At 41.5% G+C, this 14,882-nt stretch overlaps 1 pseudogene; it reads right to left on the bottom strand.

The window, feature by feature from the left end:
• Positions 1 to 1,545: 1,545 nt before the first annotated feature.
• On the bottom strand, positions 1,546 to 2,880 carry LOC134634439 (putative nuclease HARBI1; annotated as a pseudogene).
• Positions 2,881 to 14,882: the final 12,002 nt, after the last annotated feature.

Below are 14,882 nucleotides of genomic sequence, written 5' to 3'. Positions count from 1 at the left end.
CCGAACACACCTGTTGTTGACGATTAGTATAGCTGGATGAAGTAATCTGAGATCACTGGGTGGCTTAAAAGGGGCTACGCATCGATAGTAGAAACATTGATCGGCAACCCTGTGATTGGTCGGCGAAGATGTCGAAGGAGCGCACTCAGTATTTCACGGCAGCAGAGCAAGAACTCTTGATTGAGGGATTTCAGGAGTTTCAGAGTCTAATTAAAACGCAGGGGAACACTGCAAAGGCTGCAAAAGCAAGGAGAGAGGGCTGGCAGAAAGTTGCTGACAAATTAAACTCGTAAGTGATCCATGATACTACATTATATCATGTGATATCATACAATACCACATTATATTATATGACATCATATCCTCTTTCACATTAGAGCCACAACAGGACCCACTAGAACATGGGAACAAGTAAAAGTGAAATATAAGAATATACTACAGAATGGTAATATTTATCACTTATATTGCTCCTAGTCACTTGAAAAGAGACCCTGAAATAACCTGTTTGTTTGGTCATAACAGCAACCAAGAAAAGGGCAGAGCAAATAAAGACAGGTGGTGGTCCTGCACCCCCTCGTCACACCCCGGCAGAGGAGCTGGCCCTAGGGTTGAATGCCACCAGACCCAGTGTTGAGGGCATCCCTGGGGGCAGCTCTTCCTTAGACCAGCAGCCGGGGTGCAGTAGCAGCAGCACCTTCATAACTGGTAAATGAGCTCATAATTCTATTTGTACAATGCCAAATATGTGGTCGTTGCCTTAATCAAAATGCTGGTTGTACACTGACATGTATTGACACTGTGGTTTTTGTGTGTGCAGTTGTACATGACACTCCGTCACTTTTACCTGTTCCCATGCAAGGGGTGAGTGAATATATATACACACACATATATATATATATACATACATACACAATCTGTTGTGTAATTATGTAGACCAATAGGCTGTACCACATCCCTTTGTAACACCATTTTGTTTCCATTGCACAGGACAGTGAAGCAACCCTGTCAGATGACTGTGGTTTGGAGGAAGTCCCTGTAAGTGCATGCATAATTTGGCCTGAATGTGTACCTACTTGTGTACTGCCATGTGTTTCTGACTGCAGTATGGTTTGCAGGCAAAGAGGCCGGCAGCGGGGCCTGATACAGAGGTGGATGGGCAGTCTTGGAATTAATTCTACCTCCTATATGACATGTATTGACCGTCAAATGTTGTCTCTACAATTGAAACAGGGTGACATCCGTGTGCTCTATAAGAGAAGTCTCCAGCAGAAAATAGAGTACACTGAGCTGAAAAAAAGAGAGGCTTCTCGGTGACATCGAACTTCAAGCTCTAATGAGGCAAAAAGTTCAACTGGAAATCGAGTTGCTACAGAAGGAACTACAGAGTTAGTAACAATACACTTTCATACAGAGCACTATTGGTAACCTTGTGTGGTACAGTATATATGATTTTCTTTTCCAGGCAAATGATGACTGCCTTCTGTTGGATGAGACAGAAAAAGATGCTCAAATAAATTTCAATGCAAAATATGTTTTGTCATGTTTTTAATATTCGAAATTGTGTTGCACAATTCTGTCCCGTGCAGCTCTGCCACTAGGTTGGTCCAAGTGCACTGGCTGGAGGTCATCAACAGGCTGCACCTCCACCACAGGAGTCCTCTCCTTTCTGATGGTGGCAATGTTGTGCAGTACATGCAACAATAATGTCACATGCCCTGTCAGGTGCAACCCTCAGACCTTTCAGACACTGAAATCTCCCCTTTAATTGCCCAAAGGTCATTTCAATGCGTGCCCTTGTCCTGGCTAGAGCTGCATTGTAGCGGGTCTGTGGCCCAGGGTTGGGGTCAGGGAACGGTGTCAGGAAGTACTGCCTGCATGCATAACCCCTGTCTCCAAGGAGAATCCCATCGTAGGCCCCTGTGTAATGGAGAAATGCTGTCATGTTAGGCCCAAAATGAGTATGACATATCAAAATAAGTCTCTTTTTCTTACCACGCTCAAATAATGTGCATAACCCTGACTCTCTGAAGATTCTTGAGTCATGCACTGATCCGGGCCATTTAGCTTCCACATTTGTGATATGGCACATAGAGTCACACACCATCTAAGAGATTTCAGTATATGTGAACACACTCCTTTTCATTATATATTACCATCTGAAATATTAGTATTACTCACCTGCACATTTATACTGTGAACCCCCTTTCGGTTGACAAAATCCCCTTCATTGGGGCCTGGGGGGGGCCTTGATTGCAATGTGTGTGCAGTCTATGGTACCAATCACATTAGGGAAGCTTGCGGACAATCGAGCTCTAGTTACAGACATAGGTCATGATTGCATCACATTCATTATCGATTTTCATGTACCTGCAATGGCAAAAAAGCCCTGTTTGACAACCTGTGGTCTCACGTGGCTTGGGAAAACCACAAACACACCCAGGAAATGCTTGAGTACCAGGTATACTTTGCGAATGGCACGGCAGACAGAACTCTTGCCAATGTTCTCTGCGTCTCCAACAGCGTACAGAAACGTGCCACTCGCAAAGAAACGCAAGGCAATGCACACAGTTTGTGCAGTTGTTAATGCCCGACTACGGTGAGTGGAACTCGTAACATAGGGATCCAACAAGTTGGTTAAGTAAATAATACCCTCACGGGAAAATCGATATCCCTCTATGAGCACACTGTCGCGCTGAGCTAAAGGATCCTGTCTATCCCGCAATATCCGCTGAATTCTGAAAACTCTCCTTATCAATCTTGCACCTTCCGCAATGGGTTGCTCGCGTACAAACGGACAGGACATGGCTGCGACAGACTTCCCAAATCCACCTTCGCTTTTATAGCCGTGGTCTCTCATCTTGATTACACGAAGTAATTTACTATTACTACTCTAAAATATGAATTACATCTGGAATAATCAAATACATGAAATAGAATGATTAATAGTACATTTCCCTTTTTTTAGGAAATGACCTGTATGTATCTGTATGACATCAATAAAAGAATCAAATACTGCATTATCTTTAGTTACATTGATAATATTTATTTATGGAAAAACAGTGGAGAAATATCGCTGTTGCTTTCATATAAATGCAGCGGACATACTGAGTGGCCGCGATCTAATCCTGTTTACATAAAGTAAGCCTGCTCCCGAGCAGGTTTACGCTTGTCTGTTGCTATGACAGCAAGTCCCGGATGAGCTTCGGAGAACCGAATGATCCAAGATCACGCGAAATCATCAACAATCAAATCCGGCTAACTTACTTAGCGAGGTACGAAGAACGGACCCCAGGGGCCAAATTTACCAACACAAACTAGGTTTTGGCATTAAAAAAAAGAAAATCACTGTTGGTATTTACAGAGAAAGCACAGTCACGAGATTGTGTGGAAGATGTGAGAACTCAAAGATTTGTGGTCCTGATCCTGTTGCACATGTATTTCTGGGAGTTTCTTCTCAAAGCTGTTAGGTGATCTTTGAGGATTGTCCTCAGGCTCAGTCTTCTTGTTCCTTTTAAAAGCTCTACCACACTGTCTGCACTAAAACTAAACATGTCTAATATCTATGTTTGTTATCTTATTAGCACAAAAATACAGTCATTATTGAAATAACACATAAAAATAAACCTTTACCTGAGTATTAGATTCGTAAATATCTTAAACAGGGTGTCAAACTTAAATATGAGCCACTTTCAGCCCACTTTGGTCTGCAGCGGGCCACACCAGTGAAACTGCCCTTTCTGTAACCACATGTAACACAATGTCTTATTTAATATAAGAAAAAGAAGCAAAATTTCAACATCATGTCTCAGTTTCTCTACATGATTAAAGCGTAAATGTCATAGATCTGGGTCGGTGACTCAGTGCTTTGTGGTATGGACTTCTGAGTCTTGTTAAAGTCATTTTGAGTTTGAGAATTGAGCCTATTTCTGTTATTATGTTGGTCGTCCGTTTATTTTCCCGGTCCCTTAGTCTTGTCTCTGTGTTTCGTTCTTTAGTGTCCTCCTCCTGTGTTCTTACTTTCACCTTTATGTTTTGTCCTTAGCGTCGTCCATGTGAGGTCTGTCATGTTTCCATGTCGCCACAGTCTGTCGTGTTTTATCCCCGTCCTAGGGTCAAGCTCCTTATCTGAGTCTTGTTGTGGGTGCTACTTCCTGTTTTATCCTCATCTCATGTGCTTGTGTTCAGTTTTACTTCCCTTGTCTCACTAGCTATGCACCCACTACCGTCAAAACAGAAATTCCTATAGTAGATTGAATTGTTTAACTATTTTGGTGTAGAATAGTATGAACAGCATTGTGGGTGGAGTCTTTATCAATAAGAAAAGATGCAAAACTTGTGACAATAGAGCTAAAGGTTCAAAATCTGTGCACTCGTTTACATTTTCCAAAGCACTCAGAGTCTGGTTCAGTAAATGCAGCAATCATTCTGTATGAAAAAGCTGGTTCATGTTTGTAGTTTCACAGTACTCTACATTTACTCAAACACAGCGGTCCCCAACCCCCGGGCCACGGACCGGTACCGGTCCATGAGCCGTTTGGTACCGGGCCGCAGGAGTTGAGGCTCGGGTGTGAAATTTATGGTTTTCATGGTTTTTATCGTTACCTTGGTTTCCCTGGGTCTTTTCCCGTGTTGTAGTTGTGTGTCTTATTTTGAAAGATATATTTACGCGTTACCATAGCAACCAGATAGCATTAAGGGGCAGAGAGGAGGATGTTACTCTCAATGTTGTTGGTGCATTTCAGGAGGACGCTGCTAATAAAGTTACACAATTAAACAGTGAATTCGCGTTTATTATTATATTTACGAAATACCACAGTTTTTGTCTCGGTCGTATCATTTTATTTTGTTGTATTCATCCGCGACACCTTAAAGGCCGGTCTGTGAAGATATTGTCTGACATTAAACCGGTCCGTGGCGCAAAAAAGTTGGGGACCGCTGCTCAAACACTTCACTGAAGTACATTTTTAATGCAATTTAAATATTCTGATTTCCTGTAACACCCCCCGCCTTGTGCTTCCCCTTTTCACAAAATAATCCCTGAACTGCCCAATGCTGTGCTGATGGAGTCAAAGACACTTACCATTGTTCATCACAGAATCAGAAATAAAGCCTTTAATGGAGTGTATACATCTGGACAAATGGATTTTCACCATGGAGGTTTGGACAACTTTTTTCCTTCCATGAAGCACAGAGGAGTGTTAATTCATTAATCACTTAATGCCACTACATGATCCCTGTCCCATGTGAATAAGGGCTTAGCATGGGCCTCAGTTTGGACTCACCCTTCCCCCTGAGACTCCGGGGAGTTGAGCCTCCGTCCCATGACAGAGGACGGCTTTTCTAGCACTTTGCTGAGCCTGCAGGCATCTCTGCTTCTCGTGCTGCGCTGATAACTAACGTTTACAATGCGTACAGTTTCCAGGAGAGCAGCAGGCTCCGATCTGGTTTTAATTCATCGAGAATGCTTTGTAACTGCATGCGTGCTCTTGCCGTATAATGAATGCTTTGACACTCAATTATTATTCATGTGAGTAGATTTATTTTAATGCACCACCTCTTGATTTTGTGTTTTGATTGTGCTGTGTGTCAGGTTGTGCATATTACATAGCTCTGAACAGATTTATTAAGCAATTTGTTTTGTTTCACCTGATATATGGTTTGCACACCCACAAAGAAAGGTAATTATTTTCACAGGACCTAAATACAAGTGAAAATGACTTTAGCTAACATTTCAGGATGAATATTCCTGTCTAGACAGGACTTTAGTCACATATACTATATTTTTGGTACTGCCTGTGCCTTGTGGAGCAGGTGAATTCAGAAGATAGCTATGATCCTGCATCGATTTCTACACCGCAAGCATGAAAAGAGGGTTTGGGTTCAGGGAGGGAAAGAGGTGAAAAGGAAGGTTTTTCAAGCCTTAAGACAGTGCGAAAAGGTTTAAACTAAATGTCAAAACATGTTTGCACATTCATTTTTTAACATTTAACCATGACAGTGGTAGCATATTTGCATCTCATATTGCTCCATTAAATACACATACATCAAAAGAAAAGTGTGTTGATATATATTACAAAGCTGGTTGCGGGATGCTGCATTCAAAGCGGTATGAAATCATTATTTAACACTCACTTTCCTATGTGGGTTGACTGAAGACATGTCTGTATTTACAGCAAAAGCCCAGAGGGCCAACTTCATGCCTCTAGTTAATTTTAACATGTTGTGCCAGTGATGGTGAATCCATTGCAAACCTCTGGAGTTCTTCAGATATTTGGCTGCAAGCTAATTTACATAAATTTGCATGTGAAATGAGATGCCTGGAATAAGGGCAACATTATGCAAATTGCTAAAAAATAATTATTAAAGCTTTTTATTTTTGGCTTAATTTGAGCTTATTTCTGTAAATAAGCTGCAGTCTTAAACTGCATGCAGCGGTGAGTGTCCAAAGTCATTTTTTATTTCCTTAATGTTAGCATACTTCTTTAGCTAGCTCATTGAACACAAATAGGGACATAAGAACCATGAGTGCTTACTGAGGTTGGGATGACTTGATGACTCTGAGGTAAATGCCTTAGTGTTGTTTTTGTGTTGGAATGGATTTTACATTCACTGATCAGGCATAACATAACCTCCTAATATTAAGTTGGTCCCCTTTTTGCTTGACCTGTCAAGTAGTGGACTCCACGAGACCCCTGAAGGTGTGCGGTGGTATCTGGCACCAAGACAGTTTGAGTCCTGCAAGTTACAAGGTAGGGCCTGCATGGATCGGATTTGTTTGTGCTTGATTGGATTGAGATCTGGGAAATGTGAAGGCCAAGGCAACACCTTAAACTCCTCAAAACAATGCTTAGGTAGGTGGTATGTGTCAAAGTGACATCCACATGAATGGCAGGACCCAACCTTCTCAAAGCATCATGCTGCTTTCATCTGCTTAACTTCTTCCAATAGTTCATCCTGTTGCCAGGTGTTCTCCAGGTAAGCAGTCCATATGATGTAAAAGAAAATGTAAGTCATCGGACCAAGCCACCTTCTTCCATTGCTTTGTGGTCCAGTTGTAATGTTCACGTGCCCATTGCTGGCACTTTCTGTAGTGGACATGGGCAGCATGGGCACTCTGACTGTTCTGGAGCTATGATCTGCTAAATAATATCATCTTATGGATAGGGATGGGTATCGTTTAGGCTTTATCCGATACCAGTACCAAACCGGTACTTTTGAAACGGTGCCGGTGCTTAAACGGTGCTTGAACCGGTGCTTAAAGAATCAAGAACACAAACTTTGTCCAAAAACCTCTCATGTTTAGCTGTTTTTTTTGTAAAAAGATAACAATGTTAGCCTTTTCTGCAGCTATAGGGGATTTATGGTATCACTCTTGGCTGGAAGCAGTGCTTAAACAATGGAAAAACACAAACTTTGTCCAAAAACCTCTCATGTTTAACTGTTTTCCACTTTTTCTTTGGTCATTTTAGCCTTTTTGGCCAGGGTGAAGGGAGTATCTGCCATCAAACAAGAAGACGCATGTAACTACGACGGTGTTTGCTAGTTCACCTTACATGCATTAATGTAATAACGTGGTTAGCCTACTCAACGTAAATTACACACGAACAACATTAAGCTACTCACGCAGAGAAGAACGGCTGCTGCTGCCATCATCATCCGTCATCATTTCTGCTACACTGGCAGGGCTAGGGGCCACGAGTCTCCTCTTCGGGTTCTTGGGGGATGTTGCTAACTCCGGGTCCGATAACAGGCACCACACCCGCAGTAGATGTGCTCGGTGTGAGGTCTCGCAGCAAGCTATCAAATATGGTGCATTTCTCGGCTTTTAAAAAAACGCTATGCGTCGCCAGGTGTTTCATCAGATTCGAGGTGTTACCTCCTTTGCACAGTATCACCTTAAAGCACTTGTTGCAGGCTGCTGAGTTTGCATATTTTGCTGTGAAGTACAGCCAGACTTTTGACCGCTTTGCCTTGGGCATTTTTAATCTGTAGCTCTGCTCTAAAAGAACGTACGTACCTGGGCCCGCCTACTACGCTTGCAAAGGTAAAATGATTGGCTAGAATCCAAAGTGTATGACATCTCAGGAAAAAAAAGCACCGAAATAAAGCACCGAAATGTGCGCTGCTTTTCGGTCTGGTTACTACCGTTTATGTCAGAACCGGTGCCATAATGGCACCAGATACCGGTACCCATCCCTACTTATGGACTGGTTTGTCTTTCACAGTACCTCTCAGTATATCTTGTTAAAAGGATAATATACACAGAAATAAAATGCATTTATCTACTGTATTTAACTGCTTTTTGTTTAAACATGTTATCACAGCTCACCTAAGCAACAGACTCACCAAATATATGAGCTAAAACACTTAAATGTTCATCTCCATCTCTTACTTATTGTTATAATCACTGTGGAATACGGAAGCAGGTGGCAATCCCTGCCTCCCCCCACCACAAAATGTTCCCTTTCTTATAATCTCATGTGTGTACCCCACTGGTGATAAAAGCTTGAGAGACTTAGTTCCTAACTGGTTTCTAAAAGCCTGTTTGACGTAATGATGCTCGCCCAGGTGAACCAGCTGCTGCTCGCCTCACATGTAGAGGACAAAAAAAGAAGATACACTCAGTAAAAAATAAAAAAATCCACAAAGACAGTCACTGCACGTGTGTGTGTGTGTGTGTGTGTGTGTGTGTGTGTGTGTGTGTGAGTGAGAGAGAGAGAGAGAGAGAGAGAGAGAGCCTGCTGTGCGTCATGCTGCTGTTGGGCTATTCCTGCGGTGAGCTGCAGCAAACATCACAGTCGGCTAGAAGGGTGACTCACCGGGATCTCCAGCAGGGTTTTTGTCTGCCACACTACTGAAGGTCCCATGTCATGCCTTCCACCAGTTCATATGTTTCACCCAGTTTTACCCCAAAACATACTGAGGTCAACTTTATAGTGCTGGAAAATGAATTGTACTACTCCTTACCTTCTCCTTATTCAGCAAGTACATCTGAACGGGAAGTGTTGATGTTAGTGGGCAAATTAGGTCATGGCATCAACAAACTGAAATTCAATGCATTGTTACAGCAGTCACACTTTTTTTTTTTTATTCAGTCATTTCCTTGGAGCTCTAAAATGTATTCAAGGTGAAAAAAATCATTGCAGTCACTGGGCAACCACACATTTATCCAGGTTGCAAGAATGTTGTTGTCATATTTTTATTCTAGTGTGACAGATCCATTAATTTTAAGAAATCTTGAGTCAGTAACAACTTCTGGCGTTTAAACCCTTGGGGTGCATAATTATTGGAATAGACTGACTTTAAGTATTGGATTGTTCATAATCTTCCAGTTCTTTGAAAAACCAAGTATTGAAAACTGAATTTTTAATTGGATCATTTAGTCTGTGCTCATATTTATGAAAAATACTGAGCTCAGCGTGAGGTAGATTGGGTAAGCCCAGTCTCACTCTGAACATGTTTCATGTAGTTGAGACACCTTAGTGTCAAATTTGAATGAAACCCTTAAGAATCTTTGTTTTTAAAGAGTTAATCTTCTATAAGGACCAAAACCATGATGTTCTTCTAAATCCTAACAAATACCGTCTTGCCAACAGGGAACATTCTTCACACATGAGGCCCCATCTTATCTTAAAGACCTCATAGTACCATATCACCTCAGTAGGTCACTTCATTTTATGAGATTGCAAGCTCACTTGTGGTTCCTAGAATATTTAAAAGTAGAATGGGAGGCAGAGCGTTCGGCTGTATGACCCCTCCTCTGTGGAACCAGCGTAGGTGACCCTGAACCCTGAAGTAAATGAAAAAACAAGTAAGGGCTAAAAACAAAGGCTCCACAGGGTACACTGCATGCTTGGCAGTCTTGAGATTTATAATAACACCACCCCTTATGCATCCTTATGCTTAGCTTAGGTGCACTGTTTGCCCTTAGCATCCAACAGTGCCAGCACTGACACCAGAGTACACTTTGTCTGTACCTCTCAGACAAAATAGCAGTTTTCTGACACTCTGGCCGGGATGACGCAATAAATGTTTTAATTTGTAAAAGAGGGGGAACAAAGTCCGGGACCAAAGATCGCAGTTTAAATGCATAACTTTAAAGTGTACAAACAGATTTAAAATGTGTCTTTTTCCAAGCATATTGAGCAGGGTCAGTCAGTGGTTTCATTTGTATTCTCCTCTGGGCCAGTCCTTCATCATTGTGTTGTTGTACTGGGCCACCGATGAGCAAACAAGCCATCAGAAGAAAACAGTGCATCGCCTGCTCCTGATCCTAATGGAAACAAATGACAAAAATAGCATGTTGGACCCAGAGATTAGAGGGGAAGGATCTTGCAGAGTCTCCGGCACATTAGGAAGGCAACGAAGGGAGGGTGCAACAAGCTACTTCTTTGAAGCTGCCAGTTGCAATTGTTGCTAGGCTACTAAAAGAGTGTAACTGATGCCACAGAGTGACCAACATGAAAGTGCTGTTTATATAGTAAAATGCCAGCTTGTAAAGATCAAACCTCAAGTGAGAACAGGCCTATGTTTCAATTCATTCCCTCAGATTAGATGTCACACATTTGCAAGCAACTTCAGTCAGTTTTTCTAAAATTAATGACATTTAATGAAAGAGCACTACACAAAATTAGGCATCACTTGATTTTTAGCCATTGAGATTATAAAAGTTTGCAAACTGCAACTAGAATAATGACCACAATATCATAATTCTCTGGTACAATATTTCCCATTGAGTGCCACTATCAATTGAAACTGTGTGAGCTCAAGAATTTTGAAGCCTAATTGGATAAAGTTTTAGTTTTTGTAAATGGTAATATACACAAAGTACTGCTAAGGCTAATGGGAAGTGTTTTCTTATTTGAAAGTCTAAGGATCGTCCGGTTACTGCAGTTCATCTCGAGGTAAACATTTTTGTAGCAAGCGCCTGAACAGCTGTAGATATATTTTACTGAAAACAATTTCAAACCATGAGTTTTATCTTCTGGTCGCATGGGGAGAACATTTCATGATACTGCATATTTTAGGCTGAAGCACAGTTAGACACCACCTGACATATAACTGACTTTTTTATGTGTTTGATGCTAGTATGGTTAAACACAAAAGCTGGTGAGCCAAAGGATTGCTATTTGCCCAATAAGCTCCTGTTTCTCTGTGTGCAGCCAAAACAGTCCTGACCTCGCCTGCAGTTGATCCAACAGGCCCTGTAACACTCCAGAGCATCACACTCTCTCACCTGTTTGTCTGCCCTGGTAAAAATACACTTATACCCACTTTTTTACACGATGTCCAAGAATACAGAAAACTCATTGGGCCAGACAATGTTTCTCTTTTACTCAAGGTTCATTTCAAACCCTTACAAATTATAGGCACATTTAAAGACCAGCAAGGACGAAGTCCTTGTTGATAGTTAGTAACAACACTAACCCTGTGTTTTTGAATAAAATGTATTTAGGCATACAGACATGGCCAAGATGGCTTGATGAAGTCTAAATCAAGCATTAGAATAAGGAAAAAAGGTGAGGTGTTGCCAAATAAAATCAGAATCTACCGATCTACTGGGATTTTTCTACACAACCATTTCTAGGGTTTAAAAAGATTAGTACAAAAAAGAAAAAGATATCCAACGAGATACTGGGAGTGAAATTCTCAGGGCAAAAATGGCTTGTTGATGTCACAGGTCAAAGGATAATAGCCAACGTGGTTCAAGGTGACAGAAAGGCAAAAGAAACTCCAATAAGTATTCATTTTAAGCATCTCTGAACACACAACATGCCGATCTTTGGAGCTGAGGTAGCACAAAGTGGCAGAAGAGCACATGGGCTGCCACTTCTGGCAACTAAGAATAGGAAACTGAGGCTACAGATAGCATGGGCTCAAAAATTTGGACAAAGAACGATTGGAAAACTGTCGTCTAAGTTATTCAGATGGTTTGGTGCTTGGTATCAATGGTTCAGGCTGCTGGTGGTGGTTTAATGCTGTAAGGGATATTTTCTTGGCACACTTTGGGCCCCTTAGTAACACCTGCACAGCTTTATTCATCACAGCCTACCTGACCAAGTCCATGCTCTTATGACCACAGTGTACCCATGTCCTCATGGCTGTTTCAAGCAGGATAATGAACCAGGTCAGAAAATCTCATATCATCTGAAACTGGTTTGTTGAACATGACAGTGTTGAAATAGCTTTCACAGTCGAGATCTCAGTCCAGTAGAGCACCTTTGAGATTGGTGGAATAGGTAATTCACATCATGGATGTGTAGCCATTAAATCTCAAAAAACTGGATGACGTTATCATGTCAATATGGACCAAAATCTCTGAAGATCAATTTAATCCAACCGTAGACAGGCCACTGGTGGATGTTAAGAGGTTAAACTGTCAGGTTCTGGAGCAGGCTGGATGGTTTTTTATATTTTCCTTTTCCAGGTGGTTTGTGGTCAGCTCTTTCTGTTTCTGCCTTCTGGTGGAGTTTCCTTCCCAGGCTCACTCTCTCCTGTGCCTGCAAACCATTATCCATCAGGAGGCTATGTACTTAAGAACGGGCTGTGGCTGTCGCTGGTCCTAACAATTTGAGCCTCATCAAAGTAACTTGGGTCTTTACACCTTTCACATCCAACTAATAAGATCAATAAGCCAATAAGAGCCTCATTACCTAGACTTTGACACACATCATTGTTCACCACATCTGTGGTAATATTTTGGTTCGTCATATGTGGCACTCTTAATCTGCTCAGTAAGCTATAACGCTTATGGAACAACAGAGAAGTAGAGGAAATCTGGGAGGATAGAGAAGTCATTTCACTGTATGGCTATAAAGAGCTCGAGAGGTGGGGGAATGAGAAGAAGCATGCTCTTATATGTTCCCACACACACCAGCCTGCTCCACTGGACCACCCTGCCTGATGCTGCTACTAATGAAAGCAAATAAAAGTGATCCCTCAGAAGAACAAGCAAAGAGCTGAAGGGTGAACGTAGCACATAGTAGAATTAGGTAGTTGAGATGACTGATAAAGATGCTTGACCTTGTCTGGAAGTGATGCCTGGAATCACTTCCAGTGCAAATAATAACGATGGCACTGGCTGATTCTCACAGACAGAAAGAGCCCATCAATCTTTGGATAAATAACCCCAAAAAAGAATAAATAAATAAATCAAAAAAGAAAAATCCCAACGCAACCAGACAGCGTTGCCTCGCTGAAATGAATCAGCTGTTTGAGTTAATGTTGATGAAAGAGAAATAAGGTTATTTCTGATGTTTATACCCAAATTATTTAGTGGAAAACAATTTCAAATGTCTCACTGTTGAGTGTTTTCATGCAAGGATGGCTAATATCAAGACCTATAAGAATAATTAGTTTGCTGTCCCCTCGTTGAATAAAGCAACAAGAAAGTTGTTATGGAAAGAGATTGTTACATTAGGTGTATGAAAGAGCTACGCAAACTTTATCTCAAACAGAAAATTACAATTATTAGCATCAAATTGCTTCTTTATTAAAGACTCAACACAGAAATTAGATTTTATATTCACTGTTATTTTACAGTACAGTCCATATCAAACGTTTAAGACGGCTTGAAAAATGGCAAAAAATCCTATTTTGCATGGTTGGATCTTAAAAAGGTTCCAAGTTGAGCTTCAACATGCAACAAGAAGAAATGAGAGTGAGACAATTGATTGAAAACAACACCATCACTGCTGAGGTGGGACGCAGTAAGACGGTCATTTGGAATTTCTTAAATGATCCTGGGGGTTGTGGAACAAAAAACTGAAGTGACAGACCCAAAAAAAGTCACCAGCGCTGAGCCGGAGAATCCAATTGGTTGTCCATCAAGACACTGGACGATCCCCGATGCAAATTAAGGCCGTTACTGGTGCCGACTGCAGCCCCGTGACCATCAGACGGCATCTGAGACTGAAGGGCTTCAAAAAAGAAAAACGTCTTTAACCCTCTCAGGCTCAAATTAAGTTTTAGTTGCTAATGCACAACCAAGTCCTGCAGTGGTACTTCTGAGTAAAAAAAACTCATAAAATATGTATGTGGGGTAATCAGGTTGTTAGTGTTTTAACTGTTGCAAATCTGCAACGCCTGCCTTGAGAGGGTTAAAGGCCTCGTCTCCTTGAACTCCACAGAACTGACCGTTTGGACCAAACATGGGACATTGAGAGGTGGAAGAAAGTTTTCTTCTCTGATGAGAACAAATGATGATGATGAATGATGGTTTCCAACATTACTGGCATGACAAGCGGATCCCACCTGAGATGTTTTCTATGCGCCACAGTAGAGGAGGCGCCATAATGTTCTGGGGTGTTTTTTCCTTGAGTGGAACAGTGAAACTTCATGAGGTGCAGGGGCGTCAAACGGCCGCTGGCTGTGTCCAGATGTTGCAGAGAGCATCCCTCATGACTGAGGGCCCTCGTCTGTGTGGTAACCACTGGGTTTATCAACAGGACAACACTACAGTACACAACGCCCGCAGGACAAAGGACTTCTTCCAGGAGAATAACATCACTCTTTTGGACCATCCTGCGTGTTCCCTTGATCTGATTGTTTTCAGGAAACTGCATGCTCAAAAAATGTTTTGTCTCAATCCCATTTCTTCTTGTTGCATGTTGAAGTTCTACTTGGAACCTTCTTAATTTCCAACCATGCAAAATGTGACTTTTTGCCATTTTTCAAGTGGTCTTAAACTTTTGATCAGGACTGTATCTAGACTATTAATCAATGTCATTTTAAATGTAAGTGTGCATGATTTGTAGAGTAAAGAGATATGAAAAATTCAAATGCACTCACACCCTAATAATTTTATTTTCATACAAGAAAAACTTACCCTCATTTATCTTTCTATTTACTATTTTCCTCCAAACTCCGAGCTGTTTGAAAAC

This window comes from Pelmatolapia mariae, linkage group LG2, assembly GCF_036321145.2.
Source record: "Pelmatolapia mariae isolate MD_Pm_ZW linkage group LG2, Pm_UMD_F_2, whole genome shotgun sequence".
Classification (NCBI taxonomy): domain Eukaryota; kingdom Metazoa; phylum Chordata; class Actinopteri; order Cichliformes; family Cichlidae; genus Pelmatolapia; species Pelmatolapia mariae.
The sequence above is the reverse complement of the archived record's forward strand: the minus strand, read 5'-3'. Positions and strand labels throughout refer to the sequence as shown.